This window comes from Perna viridis, chromosome 13 (genome assembly GCF_037379345.1).
Source record: "Perna viridis isolate PV_CMFRI_1.1 ecotype Kerala chromosome 13, ASM3737934v1, whole genome shotgun sequence".
NCBI lineage: Eukaryota > Metazoa > Mollusca > Bivalvia > Mytilida > Mytilidae > Perna > Perna viridis.
In genome coordinates, this window is record NC_142457.1 from 33,532,491 (window position 1) to 33,556,178 (window position 23,688).

The 23,688-nt window shown below is 34.0% G+C and overlaps 1 protein-coding gene and 1 pseudogene across 6 annotated transcripts in view; one reads left to right on the forward strand and one right to left on the reverse strand.

Moving 5' to 3' along the window:
* LOC148600548 (uncharacterized) overlaps positions 1-23,688 on the reverse strand; it is a 227,300-nt gene that overhangs the window by 77,393 nt on the left and 126,219 nt on the right. The gene's annotated exons all lie outside the window — the stretch shown is intronic.
* LOC148600550 (uncharacterized) overlaps positions 1-23,688 on the forward strand; it is a 42,544-nt pseudogene that overhangs the window by 1,850 nt on the left and 17,006 nt on the right.

Here is a 23,688-nt window from a genome sequence, read left to right on the forward strand (position 1 = left end):
TACGTATCGAGCTCTGAAATAAAACTTTATTTGATCTAGTCAGGTGTTCCCAAGCACTGCCTTGAGGATATTTGATTTTGTTGGGAAGGGGTAATTAGATTTTAGGTTTATCACCAACTATTTCTTTTGCAAGTTTGGTGACTTTTAATGTACTACTTTCAAGAATACGAACGTGAAACATAAAGTTGAAGTGATTCTTCAAGGTTCTTTATCTTGGACCACGCCCTCCACAAAAATGATAAAAAAGAAATAATACCATACGAGACAGATCTAGTGCGTGTAATACACAATCTGACACCTCATCAGTTTTCGTAGTGATTTTGGGTCAGCTAGTGCCTGAACTGTGTACATTGGAATTTATCGTGATGATAACTGCCTTTATGTGTAAATCGATGTTATCAAATTTTGACGCCCTTCCTTTTTGAATAGTAGCGAGATTTTATATTATAACCCCCCCTCTCCCCCCCCAAAAAAAACAAAAACAAAAACAAAAACAAAAAAAAAAACACACACACACACACACATATATATATATATATATATATATATACATATTGAGATTTTGTATTTTCGGTGTCTCTGAAAGTCGACTGATTAAAAAAAAATTCAGTTTTTCTGTCAAAATTAGGTGTCAATACGGCGACCACTCTCAGCAAAAAGTTTAGTCTCTAAAATAGTATCTCAAGTTTTAACTTTAAGTAAAACTATATTACAGATCTTTATAGATTTGTACCACTGTTGGTCCATACCACGAGGTCCTTACACGCACCTCTAAAGATCTAACGTTTCAAAAAAGTGTCAGAATTAGAATTTTCATAAACTTTGTATTAATATTGTATTTCTTATTCTATACTACCACTTTTTAAAAAAAAGTTTCGGTCAATTTTCCAAGCATTCTATCACTTCTTCAAATCCACGAAGAGCTGTATCAAATTTAAATGTTGTGTCCATACTGACTTGTCCCAACTGTAAAAAGTAGGCCAAGCGGCACCCTTCTTATATTTTGTTATTAAGTACTGTCCATGGGTGTATCTGGTATATTCGGTGTTTCTAAAAGTAATGAAGAGTAGATCTGAACGGCAACATCTTCTGTTAGATCTCAAGTTTGGTATCCGGATCGTAGTTTCTTTAGATTTGGTCTATGACATCACTTTAGATTGACAAAATGCACTAAATCACTCGAATAATCAATTTATTCAGCATTTTCATTTTATAAAATGTTTGTCATCAGGCGAGAGAAAGGAGGCATACCCTCTTGAAGGCCACTCCCCTAAAGCTTCGAATCTGGATCCGTCTCTACTCATTCAAATATTTAACTTGTCTTATTTATTGTGTCTGCATATTCTCAGTGATAACATGGTATGTATATATATAAGGGTCTGGAAAATCCCAACGACGTTAGAACTGTCAAAATTGCGATTTTGGTCGTTCTCTTCGCGGGACTCGAAATCGTACCGCTCTGACATCTTATGACAACACAGCCTGCACAAAGTCCAGCGCCCTAGACCACTCGGCCAGCTAGGCTATATAAAATTACAGCTTTTGCTGGCCGGGTCATTCCTCCTCGTAGGAATAACCTAGGGATGTAACTTGGTACACGATGTATTGTAATAAAAATAATATAACTAAAAAAATTCTAGTTACATATGTAAAACCCATTAATCAAATAAAAGAAAACATATGCAAGAAATGATAAATAAAGAATCAACGACAACGCAAAAGAAGTCTAAAAGCATATAAACAAATAAAAGTCTGAAAAAGGCAAGTATCACATATGAATTAACAATTCTGGATGCTTGTCTGATTAAAAGTGTATTAAGATTATTCTTCAACGCAGACAGTGATTCAACACTTCGAACGTCTAAAATGGGAAGTCATTCCATACAACGGCGGCCTCTCGATCAAATAGTCTTTCTCCGTATGTTTTCGACTTAACTACTGGCTTTACTGATCGTAGAGTTCTTGCTGGCTTTGAAACACTGAGAAGCTGGATCAATTAACTTGTCTGCCAACAATCCTTGTATAAAAATATGTATAAGGATTGTTGAATCCTTTCAAAATAATGCTGTCAATGTACCAACTAAGAGAGTATTTCTTAGTATTATTCTTAGGATTGTAACATATGATTTTTTTTTATGAAGCGCTTGTATATAGACTGGCGCTTCATGATCATGCTGTAGTGATTTGAAAACATATAGTAAAATGTGTATATTGTATAACTGATACGACAATTATGTCTCTGCTTCAGTTAAAAATTTGAGATGATCGTTGTATTTTGAACAGATCGGCAAAAAATTAGTTATTATTCATTATTTAATGTATGATGTACGTGGTTTCCAATGACTTCTCGTTTTTCCCCGTATTACATTTCACTCGCGATACGAGAAAGTAAACTGAGCGATTTTTTTTTTACCAGAGACAGTCACGATAATATACAACGTCTCTGACTTTATATAAACATATACAAACTTAATCCTAAATTGTTAGATTATTGGTCAATTGATGAAATATTAAAAATACCGAGTAGCGATGCGATGTTCGAATAGGTCTCTGTTCAAACGCACCGCTTTTCGTGTTGCTCAGAAAGTAGACTTAAAACGTCATGTAACGACAACACCTAAGATTTAAGACTGTTTCATTTGGAACTTTGTATTCTCTGAAGGCTTGAAGCATATCATGTTATACTATTCAAAACGCGATGTTTGAAGTGCGATCAAGATTTGTTTATTTTGAAAGTTGTACATGCGGTACCAATGATTACATACTGCATGAGATTGGTGCTAGTCGTACCCGGACTAGTAAATAAGTAGCTTGATGTTGGCAACAATGCAGTAGATAGCTAGGAACGAATTTTCCTGTTAAAAGTATGTATTTTGCATGCCTTTGATACTATCTATAATACAACTTACTGACTCAAAACACAGTCTTGAACTAAGATACTTTTTATTTTGTACACACACACGTGCAACCAGGCGATACAAAATTAATTTCTTGCTCTTGAGCCACAGGGACTTGCTCGCGGTCAATAATGGGGGTTTACTATCAAAGGCAACGCCACTATCAAATATCATTCCGTGTTGCTGTTTGATGGTGGGTTGCAATTTGATAATTGACTGGGAACAAGTCCCTGTGCTTGGGCTTGGTTCTCGGGCATACCCGCAAGCACTTAGATCTATTTCAGTCAATGAAAGAGTTTACACACATAAACAAATTGATTTATCTATTTATTGATTTGTCAATAATTAATCCTTAATATCAATAATTCATTTATTAATATCAATAAATGAATTATTGATATCAAGAAATAATTTATAGATATCATTGAATGGGGAATAAATTCCACAACGGCTTGCCATACTAGGGGAGCATGTGGATAGTAAAACCCTGTCATTGATAGATCTTGTACAGTGGTGGATCCAGGAGGGGGGGGGAGGTGGGCTTAGAAAACAAATTGTTGAAAACTTATGTTATTGTGCTAGTCATAAATATTGAAACGAATCTGTTAAATGTTCATGAAAATTAAATTAGTTTCCTTTTATTAACTAATTAATCATGATTTATAATTAGGGAATTTGAATTTTCTGCGCCTATTGGCACCACCATGATCGGTTGAGCTGTGACATCACAAAGTCGATTTGTAAAGTTAAAATAAATAGGTAACATATTATGATGTCTGAAGAAATCCTAAATTTTATGACTTTTCCCCTATAATTTTAACCAAAAATAAACAGAAGAAGAGATTGAGGCACACAATGTTATCAAATGTCAGACAACATTGACGAACTACGGTATTATGAATAGAAGACTAGAATGTCTGAGGAAAATCTAGTGGCTACTTCCAAAGAATGTTTGTGTTGCCAGTCAAATCACTTTTAGAGTATTTCTCGTTTATCATTCATGCACTGGTAAGCTTAACAAGACAACATATTTTGGTGATTAGATTAACAGGATTGTGAAATATTCTTTGTTTACATATCATTTGCATGCAGTACTTGTATCAGTTCCAAACCAACTTAGTGACGTCATGAGCCAATTGGAAGCTATCAGTATAAAATCAATAAAGTCTGCCTATGATCTTTCTTCTGATAGGAAAGTTCTGCAAGATGGCTATCCACATGTAATTCATAGATTTCGAACTTTGCATAGCCTTGAACATTTTATAAAAATGCATTTTGCATTAAAGGTTATTTATTTTTGTTTACGTGGGTATAATTTACCATAAAAGCCTAATTTAATGTAATGGTGGTCTTTCCCTTTAAATCATGAAAAACACTCACTTCATGATACTCAATGATGATCTTGTCAAGAAATCTTTTTTTGGGCCCCCTTACCTAAAACTCTGGATTCGCCACTGACAAGTGTTTCACTGCTTCTGTTCTCAGGTCTACCAGTTTGTTAGGTGCGGATCCAGGATTTCAGGCCAGGGGGTACAAGAGCTGTCAAGGGTCTTTAGACCTTTTGAGTGAGTAGTGGGGTTTAGGGGCAAAGCCACTAAGAGCTGTATAGATTTTTTTTCGATTCAAAATACTTCATGCATTTTTGTGGCCTTCCTTCACTTGAATTGTACCACTCCATTATACTTTTTGAAGCTGTTTTTTTTTGTTTTTTGTTTTGATTTTTTCATAAAATATTAGGTACTAGTTTTGAAATAACATTTAGAACATATGCCAGAATGATCTCAGATTACAGTTTTTAACAGGCAAAACATCAACTTCTAATTTTTGATAGAAAAAACCTGAAATATTGAGTTAGTATGACAGCAACAGGGGTTGAAAATAACTTTGTTTTAGCTAGGTAGCCCAATGGACTTTTTGATTGATAGGTAATCCTAAAAATTATCTTGTCTGTAGGTATAGTAAAATTTTAAGAGTGAATTTAGGTACATGTACATAATGTAGCATGACCAATTTTTTTCCCATTTGGTAGTATTCCAAGAATGGGGAAGTGATTCCAATCCCATGAAACAAAAGTAAGTTATCCAGCATTATAAGCCCAACAGATGTATTCTTTCTTTATGTTTATAGGACTTGGATATTTTGCCAACAAGGCACAAGGCCCAAACAAAAGAAAACTAAGAGAAAAAATAGGGTACAGATGTATGTATAGTTTAGGAAATAATTTTGTATTTTAAAAATATTTTACATTGACTTAATGGGAAAACATTCTGGAAATTAGCACATTGAGTTCCGGGAAATTAAAATACTTTTTTTTGTGGTGGGGGAGGTGGGGGTAGTGGGTGGGGGGCTTGATCCAGGAACTAAATGACTGTGGAATTTATGAACCAATATTTACTTGCAGAATTTCCTGTCAGGATTTTTTTGTGTATGGAATAAGCATGGTTTATTTTGATACAGCTATTCACACAAAGTCTTTTTACATTCACTTTGAGTGTGGATGCTGTTGACCATTCTTCCTTTTTATACAACTGCAAATAAATTGTGGTTGTATATTGGTATGGCGCTGTCATCATGGTTTTCATCTAAAAACATGGCTGCCGTTACTAAAAATAGAACATAGGGTCAGACAGTAGTTTTTCACATATATCTCCTAAACTGTTAGGTTTATCCAAATTCTATCAGTAATTAAAATGATCCATATTATTAGGAGTTTAGGACTACAAAAGTCTTCAGACTCCTTGTAAGAGTTATTGCCCTTAAAAGGGGAAAAATGACCTATTTATTAATAGTTTTCAGTTAATATCTTGAAAACTATGATAGGTTAAAAGACTCTTTCAATTGTTGAAAAGATCTTGTGATAAGTCCTACCAAAGACTTCTTGAGTCAAAATTGTTGGACAACTTCTTGTTTAATGTATTGCCTTTGAAAGGCAGAATTCAACAAGGTGAGGATTCAGGCTCCTGGGAGCCTCTTGTTGTGTAAAGTTTTGCATAAGTCATACTTCGCTTTTGTGGGAGCATTTATGTAGATTGATTGCTAGAATGTTGTCATTGGCAAAGCCTGCGGCTATTACGGATGTGGTAAAGTTTCTGTAAGTTCATCATTCAAGGTGCGAAAAATGCTTCACATTAAGAAACATATATAATGGAAGCTCTTTGGTGACCAAGATTGGTGACCAGAAATTAAAAAAAAATTACAGAAACACTGTGGAAAAAATGACCTGGTGATTTTTTAATTAAAAAAAAAAAAAAAAAAACAACCTGGCAGGTTGAAAGATACCCAGTTGGAAGAGGGAAAAGCAAGACCGATTTTTCTTTGGCCTTAGGGGCCTGAAACTAGAAATCTCATATAAATTTTCCAATAAGGTGCCATAGACTAGGATTCATTTTATGTATTGTGACTTGAGCCTAGTAAGAATAATGGGTGCAATTAGAGGCAAGAAATCAGTATTTTTTCTGACTTGAGTCCTAAAAGGAATTGATTTTTGAAATTGAAACACAATTTTCAAAGCTGTGTCAAGTTTGAATGGTGTGTCCATACTTACCCAAATTGTTCATATTTTGACCTCTGTGGTCATATTAAGCTGTGCCCTGGAAATATTTTATTTCTCGAGAAGCATTATATCTGTCCAATTAATTAATATGATTAGATTAATATTTTTGCTATTTTCTGAACCAATTCTCTGAAAATATAACAAAAGAAATTTATTTGCATAATACAACTATCTAATGATAACTTGAGCCCTGTGCAGGTCCGGGTGTCAAAAGAAAAGGCCTGCAGCAGCTCTTTAGCTTGTCGTAAAAGGTGACTAAATTATGCTCAGAAACCTAGCCAGGGGCTAGGCACTCTGCCCATAGAGCAACTGGGTTGTGGCCCCATGTGATGTAATGGGGTACCCCTGACGTGTTACATGTTAAGGTTGTCAGGCTATGATACGAAAAACCTGACCGCAAACCATAGTGGTGCACCGTGTTGGGAAAGACGCCATGTTCCTCGCAGGTTAAAGAACCCTGCTGTGGTATTTGATAGGAATAGGAACCTATTGCCTGACCCTACTTACCCCTACCCTTTTCTAGTGGCAATCAAAATTTGTCGACCCTGTTATCCTTGTGTCCCATCCATTTTTTTCATTTGATCATCATCATTTCATGTTCATTTTATCATCTATTTCATGTTCATTGCCTGATTATAGCTGAAATATTGTTGCTTGGGCGTTAAACCCCAATAATCAATCAATCAATGACTTGACCCTGGTACTACATGTATATTGTTAATTATAGTTTTGCCTGTGGTTTATTTCAGTGTTACATCAAGGCAGAGACAAACTGCTTGTTTATCCATGAACTTTCACCAAATTCCTTGCATTGTTTAGTGTTCTCTTGACTATTTCATAGCTGAGGCAGTTTACATTTAAAATAACTTCATCAGTATGTATATAGTCCCAAGCTATGCCATTGCCATATGCATATATAAATGTATATTGGATATTGTGATTTGGATGTCAAGCATAACTTTCCAGATTCACTTACAGTTACTGAACTGGTCTGTGCAACAAAAATTGCAATCTGTCATCTATTACTGATCAGAAACCGATTGGTCAGGGTTCGCATCATGTGACCACAAAGCAGTCAATATATTTTGCAGATTTCATTGTTTCCTTTGTCAATTTTACACATATTTACATAATGCAACATATTTAAACATCAGTTTATACTTTTTTTATGTTTGGTTTATTTCTAACAGATCATCTGTCAATTTACATAACAAAATTGTGATCAGATCAATGTGTTTATGTACATTGTACATGTGCATACTTGTTAAGAACTAAATGTACATGTATATGTAACAGCATACATACAGATTTACTGGTACAAATGCATATAGTTGTCTAAATTAATGTTCATGATGCATGTAAAGAAAAGAGTTTTTAAATTTGTAGAAAGCCAACTTATATTAAGTAACATGAAAATGTGGGAGCTTGAAGTCACAAATACATTGTACATGTACATGTACATGTATATGTAAGAACATTATTTGGTTGGTTACTTTAAGAGTCAGTATGCCTTGAACCATAGTTCTAGACATTTATTCTTCATAGGGCTCTGAAAGTATGGTTCACTAGATTAATACTAAGCAAGCTGCACAATTGTTCCTTTCTCCAACAATATTCTGTACATAAATGCTACTATTTAGCAATTTGATTTGTTAACCAGTTATATAGAAAGTTTTGTTGATTCTAGATATTAGAAAATATAAATCAAAGACTGAAGTTTTCAAACTGGCTAATCCTCAAATATTCTATGTCACAGATTTTGACTTGCTTTCAACATCTGAAAAGACACAAATGCGATGTGCTCTAAAATTGGGTGACTTTCGCTAGAATCTTGCTTCCTTTCATAAGATCACTCTTTTGTAACCGTGATGACTGAAAAGTTTCTCAATCAAAGCAACTGGTTACCAGGAAATGCGAGTAATGTTTTTGTTCCACAAGTTTCTCTCAAATTTTTAGCGATCTTTAGGTGACATGATTTTGACCAGGGAACCAGATAAGGAACCATATTAAAAAACTAGCAATGACTGTATATTGATATTGGGGCCCTGATAATGTTTATGACCTTTAATGTCAATTGTAAGGAGAGCCTGTGTCTAAGTAATATTACATTAAATTTAGTGTTAACTGATCATTTCGTCTTTTACTGTAATCTTCCCATTCTCATACAAGCAAAAATCACACGTAGAATGCCTGTATGATATTTAAGCGGTACATTTTGATCTCATATGATCTTGTATAAAGTTAGAGTTGACGATTTTACGTCACTGATCAGCTGCATAATAAAGTGTAGTTTTATATAATTAAGCAAATCCAATGCGAATGTTAACTAGTGAAGTGGAAGAAGACTTATAAAGATTTAAGAATGTTGGATGATCAAGTTTACATGTATGTACAGAAAATAGAAAATGTGAATATTTTTTGTTTTGCTCTAGATACCTTATATTTATTTTACATCATGGTATATACAAGAAATAAATATATACATCTAAACAGATAACATGTACACTATTTAGTTTTTTTATACATGTCATGATTACCAAAATCCTGGAGAAAATATTCTTTGTTTTTCCCAAATTTTTATGATTACAAATACTAATGCTTGTACAAATACTTTTATTAGCTCCAACATAATTACAGTAATTATACCCCCTGTGAACATAGTTACAAAAATGTGAAACTTGATAGATTAAATATGCTTCAGCAAACAACTTCAATATTTATATACATGTACTATAATAACATTAGTCAGGTAGCTCAGAAAACTATTCAGTTTGATAAATTATCATGTCATGCTTGCAATGCATTCATGTTAAAAATAGTTTTTACTGCTAGATTAATTCTTAAATTGTGTGACTAACAGTCTATGAATAGATATATTCAGATTTTACTTGTTTTGGTTGAATGACATGGACCTATATATACCCCTGTAACAAGTGTTTGAAATGCCAATTCTTTCAGCAACAACAGTATTTGTTTTCTAAATAGAATTGTTGAACTTGTGTATGTGGTTTCATATAATCTTTTAGAAGAAGTTTGCACTTATAATTGTCAAAAGAAATTGCCTTCTTAAAACCCAGTTATGAGATCACTTGGTGGATATGAAAACATTCCCGTCAAATAAAGAAAGATTTTCAAATGACACTGCTGTACCAACTATATATGACATAGTGAAGCACTCCATAGCTTTTTAGGAAGCTAATTAATACTTTTTTTTCTGTATATTTCCAACTTTACCATTTTTTTACACTGTTTTGTACTCAAACTTGACACAGTCTAATTTAGTAAAACAATTAGGTGAAACTTGATGGTTTCGAGTGTGGGTAGTAAAGCATTCATATGTAAATATGTGCAATACTCAAGGAAATAAAGAGGTGTAAAATAAAAGCTTTAATCTGTCCAGCTTCGACAATTTGCACATTTCTTAAGCACTATAAAATACAGGTTGAGTTCAATTGTCAGTTAAATCTAAAATGCGCTTTTTGAGCTATGTCTTTTTAAATCATATATGTATGTAAATTATACCAATGTGGCCTGGTATGTTTTAATTCCCATTAGATGCCCTTAGATTTTTGTTTTTTTTTTTTACAACAATACCAATTCTTTTCCTGACTGTTTTAATGTGCCTGATATTTTGGAGAAGACTTTTGACAGGTAAATTACAGAAGGCACTTAAAATTTTTCATGAAAATTGTTTTTTTTTCATTATGTTACCATAGCTACAGATTTTTATGATAAAATATAAAAGCCTATCTATCATTTTCCTGGATCTCCATAATGTAGGAATTTAAAAGAGTAATCAAGGGAACCAAGAGTTAGTGGAAATCAAAAGAATGTAATCTAGGGACAAAGACTAGACATGGAAAAGAGACATACACTACAAAGATCATAAAGTAACTTAAATCATACATCTAAGTAACAAATGCAAATGAGCAACTCGGACTCCACTGAAAACTGTTAGCAGGGACCAGGTGCACGGGTAGGATATGCATCCTCTGTTTTTTATAGAAACACCTGCCGAGTTGTTCATAAAAATTCAAGTCCAGGGTAGACACACAAGGAACGGAAAACTATGACCTGATTATAGGATCTGGCCAAACAATATTCTTTCTTTTGGATCAGATCAGCTCATAAGAGTGGAGGAATAGGCCAGCAAGTAAAGGAGTACAATTTGTTCCCATCGGAATGCCAACCGTTTGTTGAAAAACACGTCCATCTCCTGGATTTGCTTAGAGTGTCTCTGTATAACTTCATTGGACACAAATTGACACAAAATTGTTTGTAGTGACCTATCTATTGAGTGCAACAAAAGGCAGTTTGTCATGAATCAGCTATTAAAAATAGGAAAGAAAGAAAATGGAACGCTTATGTCCTGTTTTGGATAACAAATAGTGCTACTCTACTTGCAGACATATTCCTTCACTCTTATGAGGCTGATCTGATCCAAAAGAAGGAACATCGTTTAGCTAGATCCTTTGATCTCAGTTTTCCCTATACAGATGACATATTATTGTTCAACAATTCTAGTTTTAGAAATTTTTTACATCATATTTACACCAAAGAACTTGAGATAAATGATACTGTGAAGTCAGCCTCATATCTTGACCTGCACTTAAGAGACAAAACTATACGACAAACACAATGACTTTTCATTCCATATAGTCAGCTATACTTTCACCTGTGGCAACATCCCTTCAGCACCTGTGTATGGAATGTACGTTATGCTAGAGTGCCATAACTATGCAGACTTTTATCACACTTGACATCTGAAGCAAGGTTTTATTGCTGCAAGATGGAATTTTATCACTACTGAAGTTTTATGTTTGTCATCAAAAACTTGTGATCATTACAGTGTATCCATATGCACTGCAAAAACTGATTTGTTTAAGGTGTCATAGTTTTCCTTCCTCTTTCGCCTACCCTGGACTTGACTTTTTATGAGCAACTTGGAGGGTGTTTCTGGACAAGCGGAGGATGCTAACCTTACTGGTGCACTTAGTCCATGCTCCCAGTTTTTAGTGGAGTCCAAGTTGCTAAATTACTTTTGTTGCTTAGTATGTATTATTTTGGTTGTGTTATAATCTTTGTTGTGTATGTCTGTTTTCCATATCTGGTCTTTGTCCCTGGATTACATTCTTTTGATTTCTACTTACTCTTGGTTCCCTTGATTATTCTTGTATGTTTCGGCCATTTATTTGGATATTTCTGTTTAAACTTTTATTTTTCATTCTTCAGTATTTGTTCGCTGATATTTCAACAGTTTACACAATATCTGCAGCTATCATATCACATGCTGTCAATATCAACAAAAGTTACCGTATTTAATTTCAACATAATAACAAACAAGCCTATTGGTGATTTTTTTTTTAATGAACATATTGATATCTTGAGCATACATATACTACATTGTAATTTTTCATTTTGATTTCAGGGAAAGGAGAAGTGCAAGATTAAACAAAGTAAATAATAAAACTGTGAGTTAACTTAATTTACAATTCCTAATGATTAGTAAACAGGTCTTTTTTTATGCAATCCACCAAGTGTTACTTTTGTTGTTATGAATTTAACTAATTTTTTGTACAATAGTTAAAGAAAGATGATTATTCAACTACTGATCCCTATGAAATTGTATTAAAAGGTTCTACACTACCAATTGTTAGAAAATTGATATTAGATTATGTCCCAAAACTTGACATGTGAAAGAATTTTCACTGTGCCTGTCTCATTAGAACACAGTTTACAGTTTTCATATTTAATATTCCAGAAACATTTTGATTTTAATGTTTGTCAAAGCTTTTACATGGGTTGAAGATGTGCATATTGTCAGGATTTTGACTTTCATATTTTTGGTATTCTTAAAGGTGAACTTTTATTGAATCAGTTTTTTCTTTTAATTCCTGTTTGCCATAGGTCAATACAAATTTAATGTGTGCATCTCCTATAATGAACAATTTGATTATTTTTTCAGGCTCACATTTTTAGCATATTGAACAGAGGAATTTATGAACACACTTTGCTTACTTTATAACTAAAAACTTATTAAGCCAATATTATTTAATTTTGCAGTGTTATATATACATACATAATGAAGATATGCATCTTGACAAATATATGTCATGAAACTTTACCTATGGAACTTTTGTAAGTACTTGGGTAATTTGTAATCCACACTGTAGTTTTGAACATGTTTAAGTGTTTATATACCTATACATATTTTAGATACTTTGTGACAATGTGCCCATAAATAAAAAGTGGTGCATAAGTTGAGACAAAATCCTATAGGTTTTGTTTTTTTTTTTTTTTTCACTATCCAGGATTCCTGTCTGTATTTTATACCCCCACTCCTAAGGCGAGAGTGGAATACTGTTTTACCCTTGTCTGTGTTTCTATCCCTAACAAGTTTTTTTTCACAGTTTTCTCAGCAACTTTCTATTAGAATGCTATATTGCAGTATCCTTTTTTCAGAAAAATACCACAACTTCCTGTTCACTGATGACTTTGTTAATTTTTTTTACTATAAATTTTGGAAGTTGAATTTTTTATTGCACTTTTACTCATCATAAAGGGGCTAGAAGTTTAATGCATTCTTTTTGTGGGTATGCCATATTGTAGGATATTTTTTTGAAAAAAATGACCACTTCCTATGCACCAAGGTTTTTAAAATTTTTTTTATTGTATCGTGATTGAAAGTGGGGTTTCACGAGTGATCTAATTGATAGGTATTACACAATAAACAACAGGAATAATGAGTAAAAGAGGTGTTACTGTTATACAGTGTCATCTTACATTAATTTTTTAAAAAGTAAATTTCAAACTTGAATGAATGAGGAAAATTATTTTTTTGTAATTGGGCTATTAATTATATCAATTACAAGTAAAAAGCTCCCAGGTGACCATCTATGATTATTTAGACAGTCAGTATATTCTGTTGGAGTGTAAGGTGTTAGTCAAATTCCCAACCAGATATTTTGGCTGTCAAAATAATTATAGACAGTCTCAAGGGATTTTGATCAAGTTTTATAGGAAGGTTCGATGACATATGTAGATGTGCATAAAGAAATAGAATTAATGTCAAGAGGATTCCAAAGGGAGATAATCTAAATTAAGGGTTTTACATGATAAGTGAAACTCTTGTACTGCTCAAGGGATTTTGTAGCAATATTATAGGAAGCTTGGGTATCGTATCTAGATGTGCATGAAGGAATATAGTTAGTGTTGAATGATGCCAAAAGAAGATAATCCAACAAAAGTTCATTTAAGTCCATTTGAAACGGGGGTATTCTCTTTGTAGGCTTGCTAAAAGTATTTCTAGTTAGGCACTGCAGAGATAAAAAATAGCAGTCCCCTAGTAGTCCACGGTAACGGGAATTTGAGCTACCTTACTCTTGGGTAAAATTTAGTTAAACATATAGGAAAAATAGAAAGTATTAAACAAAAGTACGGTCTGGAGACTATTGGTGTCAGAACATTTAGTGACAATATAGACATTGAAGCTGTTATTTCCGAAGAACAGAGAACATCTGTCCAAACATTTCAGTAGGTTGTTAGTGTCCAAGTGCTGACATTTCGCAAGTTTGATTGCAAATAATGAACTCACACTGGCCTTCGGAAACACAATTTTTTTTTTAGGCCTTAGCACCCATCTAAACCTATTTCTTAACAAGTTTATATTTTTCTGTTACAGGAGCTGTTTCCTGAAAAGGAAGCAGAACATTTTATTAGAATGAAAAAAGACCGTGATGGATTAGTCGTTAAACAGATAGATGATATAATTGGTAAGTAAATATTTTGGACTCGCCTATAGAAAGTTCTAAATGAGTTTATGACTTCACTTTTGGTCAATCTTTGTATGGTATGACCTTTTCTAGAGAATCTTCTCATGCGAAACCACTCTTTGAATTGTTATTCATTTTGGTCACATGATCAGCAATTTATTCTCTTTCTTTTTGAAGAATAATATCTGTATGGTATCATGTGAGATGAGGTACATGTATTAGAGTTAAAGGCTATATATTTCCCCCTACCCCATTAAAAATGGCTTACCCTATAGTAGATAATTTTTCGCAACTCACTTCTTTTGGTGTATTTTAGCTGAGTGTCTAAAAAATGCCATAATAAATTCTGCCATATATTTAACCTTGGCTAAAGTACTTAAAGCACAAACATTTTTTATTTACTTTTTGCCACAAAATCTCAAAATGTTACACCCACTGCAATAATCTGTCATGCAGTACATTGTTTTATGTTATATAGGAATCACCCCATCTGTCTGTCTGTCCATACTTCCAAAGATATCCATTATAAGTTCTTGTAACTCCTTCTAAACCCCTCATGGTATTTTGATGAAACTTTATAAATAGGTGGGGAAACAGGTGTGGATGTATATGATGGAATATAAGTACTGTCAGGCAACTCAAAAGGGAGATAATCCAAATTAAGGGTTTTATATATTAAACCTCAAAAACACAACTCCCAAATTGCACAAGGGATTTAGGTGCAGTTTTATAGGAAGGTTGGGTATCATATCTAGATGTGCATGAAGGAATATAATTACTGTTGGAGAACTCCAATGGATGATAATCCAAATTAAAGATTTTGGATGTTAAAGCCTCGTTAGCACAACTCCGCCTAAACTGCTCAAGTGATTTTGATGAAATTTTATAGCAAGGTTGGACATCATATGTAGATGTGCAAGAAGGAATCCAGTTTCTGTCTGAAGGCTCCAAATGGAGATAATTTAACTGAGGAGTTGTACATTTAACTGCATTTGAAGCAAGGGGGATTATTCACATTATTTCTAATATCATCAGGAGTAAAAGCATGTCTAGTAGCGACTTGGCTATGTCCATCATTCCTACTATCTGTGAGTTCACCCTTCTATCAGTCAAACTTTTTGGAATGTTGGCACATGTTATTAAAAAGAAACTTAAACATTTTTATGCCACCAACCACTCCATGTAGTTATACCCTTGTCCATCTGCCCATCATTCAATCATTCCGCCATTCTGTAACAAGCAGCTTTCCAGATTTATTTTCTAAAACCATTGTCATATTGAAGTCATTTTTTGTAAATAGGTGTATATTGGTATGTTGCAGATCAGGTTGTGTTTTTTTCCGGTTTGTTGATATTTGAAGGAGTTGTGCCCTTTAAATCTGAAAAATTACTGTTTGACCAGTTTTCCAGAATTTGTTTTTAAACACCTTTAGACAATGAAGTGATGTTTGTATACAGGTGTATATTGATGATTTACAGTTCCGAGTTGTATTCCTTTAAATTAGAAAAATAACTGTATGACCAGTTTTCTGGACTTTTTATCTAAACGCAGTGAGACTTTGAAGTGAATTTTTATAAACAGGTGTATGTTGATGAGTTACTGATCATGTTTAAATATTGTTCTAGTTCAATGATTTTATTTATGGTGCCTCTTGAACTTAGAAAATGTTTTCCACAAATTTATTTTTCTAAATGCCCTGAAATATTGATCAGATATTTTGTATGCAGGTTTATATTGATGAATAACACACAGAGGTTGAGTTCTGTTCTGCTTTGTCAATTTTTTATGGAGAACTGAATGTACTGCAGGTTGGGGTATTGGTGTCATGGTGACACATCTATTTTTCTTCATTTTTAGTGTCTTAAACTTAGCCATTTTTCACTTTTCCAGCAGTATATGCTTTCATTAGTAGAATACTTTAAGACATTTGTAACCAATAATGTAGTGTATAAATGCTTAACAAATAGATGGATGATACTTGTTTGTGTACTGACAGATATATAACTGTCACACAGGTTCAGACAATATGTAATACATTGTTCAATGTCAAAAGCACTGGATGATTTTGCTTAGGTAAAAAAATGGCTTTTGATATTTTCTATTAATTAAAGTCTTAACTGATAATTTTGGGGTTCTTTTAATGACTTGGGCTACTTTACATATAGGCAGAATGTACAAAAAAAGTACTGAAAATGAGATTTTTGAGAAGTGTTAAAAAAAATCCATGTATGTTGAATGTCAAAACAGGTAAAATTTGGTGTAATTTGATAGATTTTTCCCTTTTATAAATCATGAATTCAAGAATTAAAGAGTTTGTTACTGTTACTGTATATTGTTGTGAACCATTTCATAAAATGACTCGAAATTGTTACCTCAAAGCTTTATGAAGCTTTGATGAAGTTATCAGACTAGTACTTAAGCTCAAAAGTACACTTATTTGCATAGGACTGTGTTTAAATAGTTTATTTCTGGCTCCAAGCTTCTTTCAGTTGTTATGTTTCCCAAATGTAGTAGCTAGAGAACATATTGTTTTTGTTCTAACTTTAATCATTCTTCTTTCCCATATACTTTTGTCTATGCACTTCTCAAAAACAGCCCAACTGATGGAACCAAAGTTGGCTAAAAAATAGGACGTCATATTACTAGTCATATTGCAAGTGTTGACACCATATCCTGTATTAAACATTTACCTATAAATCACAATCCAAATTCAGATATGTAGCAAGATTAAATATTGTGTTCACATTTGCCCCAACTGTTAAATGTTTAACCTTAGTGGGTTATCCAGTGCATCAAATTTATTTGATTAAGGATTGGTTTCAGTTGGACAGAGCTAAATCTTCAAATATTAATGTGTGTTACAGGGTAAACTGGAATCAATGACAATCCAGAATCCTCCTAGGGCAAATCGGAATTCCAATTTGTCCTAGTAGAAATTGGATTCTGATTTGCATGGGTTTAAGTCCAGTACAAATCAGAATTCCAATTTCTACTAGGTCAAATTGAGATATCCTGATTTGCCCTAGGAGGATTTGGATTTCCAGATTGTCCTGACTTAAATGAGTGAACATTCGATAAAAAGTTATAATACATGTAAATAAGAAAAAACTGAAAGTGTGTTGATGTTATATAATGATAAATGTTTTAGCATCTTTTATTTAAAAAAAAGTAGTAAAGATATTTTATTGATCTCAAATTTGTTATTCCCCATGATCTGTCTTTTAATTCTTTGAATATGAGGATGATTTGATACAAAAATATGACAGGAAGAAGTTTGTCTTGTCAGGAGTTTAATATGCATTGATCTTAAAGTGTCTTGATGCTGAAAAGGGACTCAAAATGAATAAAGGAGCAAAATTCAAGCACTGGGCAATAAACAACTCTAAGAAAACAACCATAAGTGAAAAGGATATGTTAATGTGTGGTAATACAGACTGTCCTGTAGTAACTAGGGATTAAATGTTCAGAGTCATGTAGGAACTAAACATTAAAACAAGTTATGGTGGAATATGTTATCCACTTATTGGCTTATTTATTGAAATCTGTTCGACATGCTCTACTACAAAACCACTAAAGAAACCAGTGGCTGGAAAGCTTATTATATTCTTGTGATTAAATGTAGTTTGAATTCAGTGTTCAAACAAACTTTATAGTTTACATGTAAAATTCCAGGACAATCCAGAATCCTGACTTAAATTTCTAGTACAATTCATCTGAAATCTTCCTAGAACAATTAATTTGTTCTAGAAGAAATTGGAATTCTGATTTGTACTGGATTTAAATCAGTGTAAAGCAGAATTCCTATTTTTACTAGGAGAAATAGGAATTTTGATTTCCACCGGGAGGATTCTGCCTACTGGATTCTAATTTGCCCTGTAATACATACATGTAAAATCTGGGATAGATGTGCAGAGCAAAAACTTTGCCCTGATAAAAAAAAATTTCAATAGAAAAGAAAATTTAACATTTTTAAAGTAAAATGGGACTTAATAAAATAAATACTTGCCATGATAAATTCTGAGTAAGTCCATCTGTGCAAGTCAAGCAGGCAGACTCCTCTATCTAAAAATATGTTACCATCATAAATTCTGATTAAATTTTAAAATTAATAAAAAACACAGAATCTAATGTAAAGCTGAATCCCATGAACCAGAAGATGCAGGAGGTAAAACAACTCTTTGAGCAGTTATCAAAGGTCTCAATGAATATAAACCCTTGGCTTTAGGATATAATGATCTTAGGTAGTGAGGAATGAAGGAATTTTCAGTTTTCAAGAAACCTGTTGATAAAACTTCCACTAAAGGAATATTATTAAACAGTGCCCAAAATGTAGAAATAGCTCTAACATCATTGGCTTTAATGTTCAGCCAAAAAAGAGATTCTGTATTAGAAGAATTATAGGCTAATTGAATGGTCTTACAAATCCAGGTAGATATCGTTTTTGCTGATAAATCCTTAATATCTTTCTTAAAGGGAATAAATATCCTAGTACATATATTAGCTTTAGCTCTAATACTGTGGGTTCTTTTAAATAAATAAGTAAATTCTGATGGGACAAAGCAGTTTACAAGTAGAATCAATAGGCAATGAAGGTGTAACTATTGGTTGTGAACCTCTACTAGGAATCTGATTTTTGGCTAAAATAGCTGGGTCAGTTAAAAGAGTGACTAAAAATTGAACTCTGTTGAACTTTAGGCATGAATCAGAAATAGAAAGAGCATGTATTTCACTGCTTCTTCTACCTGAAGCTATTGTCAGTAGAAAACAACATTTGTATTACAAAAACTTGATATCTACTTCTCCAGCTGGTTCAAAAGGAATGGTTTTAAAAGATGATAAAACCAAACTTAAATTCCAGAAAGAAATTAAAACCTTTTGTCTAGGATTTTCAAGAGTAAAATTCTTAACCAAAAGAGAAATGTACTCATTACTACCAAAATCAGGACCACCAGGCAAGTGGATAGTTCTGGAAATAGCAGAACGATAACCTTTAATTGTTGAAGGAGACAAGTTTTTATCTTCAAAAAGATAGATAAGAAATTCAGCTAACTGCTGAACAGTAATAGTAATTTTGAGAGGATCAGTTTCTTTCTCACTACACCAGCTACTGAAGATTGTCCACTTAGCATGGTAGACAGTGTTGGTAGAGTCCCTGACTGCTTGAGAGAAATGTCTGGCTGCTCGCTCAGAAAAGCTTCTCTCCTTGAAACTATTCTAGAGAGAAGTGACGCGAAAAGATCTGGATACAGGAGACCTCCAATGAAGAGTTATTGCTTGAAACACTGATTTGAGAAGTTCCCATTCTGTATTCACTGGGGCTAGAGTTCTCGATAGAGAGTCTGCTAAGACATCGAGTTTCCCTGGAACATGACGAGCTACTAGCTGAAGCTGAAGTTGATTGCGAAGAAGGATAATTTCTTTTGCAAGAAGAAATAGCTTGAAACATTGAGTTCCCCCTGGATTTTTACGTAAGCAACAACTGTCATATTGTTGGATGCAAGAACAAGAGACTTTTTTGCAGAATAGGTTGAAATTTAGATATTTCCTGAAGAACTGCTTTCATCTCTAGAAAATTGATGTGTTCTTTCAGTAAGTTGGGGTTCCAGACCCCTGATACTGAACATCCTTCCAGATACCTCTAGATAGAGGTTGGAGGCATCTGTGAACAGAGTCTGATTCGGAATTGGAAAGACAGAAGTTCACCTTTCAAAGTATTCTCCTGAACGGTCCACCATGAAAGATGTAGAAACAATTCCTGAGGAATTATTTGAATTTGATATTTCCAGTTCTGAGAAGAGAATCGTTTAGATAAGAATGAATCTGAATGGCCTGAGAGTAAAGATGAGCTACGGCAACTTGCACAACCTTGGTGAAAACAAAAGGTGCAGTAGAGAGGCCAAACTCTGAAGTGGTAAACCTTGTTGTTCCAAACAAAACGAAGAAATTTCCTGTAAGAAGGACATATTGGAATATGGAAATAAGGGTCTGTCAAATCCTGGGAAGTAGTCCACATACCTTGAAGTATTGAAGCTCTGATAGACCGAATTATCTCCATCTTGAAATGGGGAACAATCAGATAAAGGTTGAGAATGGACAGGTGATGACCATGGTCTCATTCCTCCTGTTTTCTTTGGAACAAGGAAAATCTGAGAAGAGGAACCTGGGTCTGTTTATGAAACAGGAACTTCCTCTATTGCCTTCTTTGTCAAAAGACAATCTATCTCTGTTGATAAAAGAGATGTTTTTTTGCAGATGAATGGTGTTGGACAGTGGAATAGGAACTGGTGAAAGAGGTGGTAGTTCCTTGAATGTTAGAGTTAACCCCTTCCCCCAAATTACTGACAATATCTAACAGGTAATATCTTTCCATTTTTGTTAAACCCCCCCCCCTACTGGGATTTGAGAAAGGGGATTTTCGTAAAAATAACCCTCTGGATTGGGTTTTGTCTGTAATGTACGAGAGGGTATCTTCCTAGGTAGAAGGATTTGACCTCTTACCGCCTTTAAAATTACCTGGTTGGCAGTTAGTAAGTGATCCTTGAACTACTTTTTATCCACCTTCAGTGAAACGCCCTCAGTGAAAACCTTCCTCTCTTTTCTGTGGAAGGATAGGAAGAACCACCAGAAGAAGAACCACCTTTCTTAGAATTATTTCCAGAGAGTGAAACCTTAACATTTATTGGTGATGGAGCATGACTGTGTTGCTTCCGAATCTCCTCAAGAGGCAAACCAAAAAGTATGTCATTCAATGGAAATTTGATCAAAGAATCTTTCAGGCTGTCTGAAACTTTAGCATTATCCAGGATCTCAAACCTTTTGGATAAAGTAAAGTTAGCCAAAGATCCTATAAGTAAAAGCTGAGAAGAGCCTAGAGCTTTATCAACCTGGAATAAAAATGGTTTTACTTCAGAGGAAGAGTAACTCTTTCTGTAAGGGGGCTACAGCAGACAAATAATGTTCTACTGTACCTAGAACATGAGAAGCATTTCTCAGAAGATTTTCAGTTTTAGACCAGACAGACTGAGAAAGACACAGTCCGTCCATAGGCAAAGTTAATAGAAGAAGAAAAGACTTTATCACAAGAATGAACCAACTTACCCAAAGTGAATTGAAAATATCATATTCCCTTGATCGGAAATGATCAATAAAGGAAGTTTTACCAAAATCTCTTACCTTGGAAAAATGAAAGTCATTTGCTATGATACCTTCATTGATAATCTGAAGAGAAGTGGACATATGAATAGATTCTGGAAAACTAGTATGAGACTTAGGTAGGTCGTTAGATATACCACAAGAAGCTCAAAAGTTGAAGTGAGTCTCTTAGGTTTAGGAGGCGACTGAAAAGGCACCTTATTGACATCTCTTATAATGGAGTAGACAGAATCTCTGAGATCCTTCAAAGAAGAAGGAGTATCCTCACTTTCAGCAGTCTTGTTGGAATTGGAATGAGACCGACCAATAACAAAAGGAGCAGGATTACCAACAGAAACATTCAGAGGAACCTGGTCTCTAGTTTCATCTTCTTCACCAGAGGAAAAATTACCTTCCTGACTACCTGGGGCCACTGAGAAATGTTACATCACTATCCTCGTGTTCACTTTCAGAGTTGTGAACTGTAGGAAGTGGAGTCATAGAGGAGTTGGTGTTGGTTGGTTAGCTTTTTTCTCCAAAGCTGCGAGGCGATTGGAGAAAACAACAAACTCAGAAGTTATGGATTGACGAAAGTCATCTAAAATGTTCTTAAACCCATCGAATTAGGGAGAAGAGTTAATAACCTGATTAGTCTGATGCCTAACAGAAGAGGTACCTGCAGTTGTAGGTATAGTAACACTACTAGAAGGCACTGCTACAGAAGGAGCAGGGGTTGACAAACTAGGAGTGAAAGTTTGAGGACCAATAGGTCCAAAGTTGTTACCATAAGGCCAGAAACCTGGAAAAGCCTGACCAGGAAAACCTGGGTAAGGGTAAGCCTGAGGCCAGGGATGTCTTGACCAATACATAGGGTTATTAGCTGAGGAAGGCAAAGTAACACCACAGTAAGGTACTGGAGGCCTAGAACCTGGTAAATTTAGACCCAAAGAAACACCAGGGGAACAGGAAACTGAACCCGTGGTGTCTACTGGCCTAGATACTGTTAGAGTTACCGTATCCTACAACAGGGTCTGTGGAATAGTAGTGTTAGTCCCTGAAGTTAACCCACGTCAGTTGGTTCACTAGACACATTTGGAGTAACCACCTGACTATCGTAAGGTAATGACCAATCCAAAAAAACATCATTGCCAGTAATAAAAATATAAAGGAAAATTCCTCAATAAAAATAAATTCTAATATTACTAAATTATTATATATTATTCACAACAAAATTTAGCACATGTGTCTTCTTGCATGGGCAGAAATTAAATGATGAATAAAGGGTAGATGGCTACTATGAGGTCATCCCATTGGATAATTTTTTCAGATAGGAGATTCCGTCTCCTTGACTTGTGCATATGGACTTAATCATAATTTATGGTGGTAACATATTTATTGTAAAAAACAAATCCGATGGCAAGTTACTCAGAAAAAATGTTTTCAGAACATGGTTTGAATTAGTCTACAAAATTTCACCTCCATCATTGCAAAATGAAACACACTTAAACTAAAAAGCAGGTACAATGTACATTTAACTGTTATCTATTTACTACTGTTTATGTTTATTGTAACAGGAAAAGGTGTGTTTGCAGAAAGGTTTTTCAAGAAAGGGGAGTTTTTGTTGGAATATGACGGGGATCTTATTTCCCATAAAGAGGGAGGTCAGAGATTGGAAAAACATAGCAAGAGATTGGGTTGCTATGTTTTCTTCTTCAGGTCTGGAGGAAAAAATTATAGGTATGTGCAAGCATTTCAAATTCATGTTTTTAGCATGTTGACTACAGCAACTTTAGTAATTTTATGCATTTTCAATAACATGAGTTAGGCATTGTGAACTTAACAGAATATTTAATTTGAAAAGGTCAGCATTAAAGGGAATGAAGCTAAACATTGATTTTGAGTTAATATACAATATACACTGGATGCTAATTGCATATCCTATTTGTCTGAAAAATAATGCAATTAACAGAAATTGTCATTCCAAGGATTAATATCTGATATATTTGTAAGATTCGGAAGTACGATGAGGACGCCAAAGTGCGTTGGTTGCGCTGATCTGCAATGGTCAATGCTGAAGTATGTTGGATGTCTAACGCAAATGCGTGGAAGTGCGTTTGCATACCCAATTCAACTTCGCCATGAATTTTAAGTGCATAAGCGATACTGAAGGTAATTAAAAAAACATAAACTGTTGCTACGGTTTACCAAAGATAGCGTATACTGAAAGTCGTATGTTATGCATCATGCAAACTGTAATAGATATAATTAAAAGATTTACTCGGGACAACTTTGTTATCGTTAAAAATGTGAAAAAAAAATTTTCTTTTTTATAAAT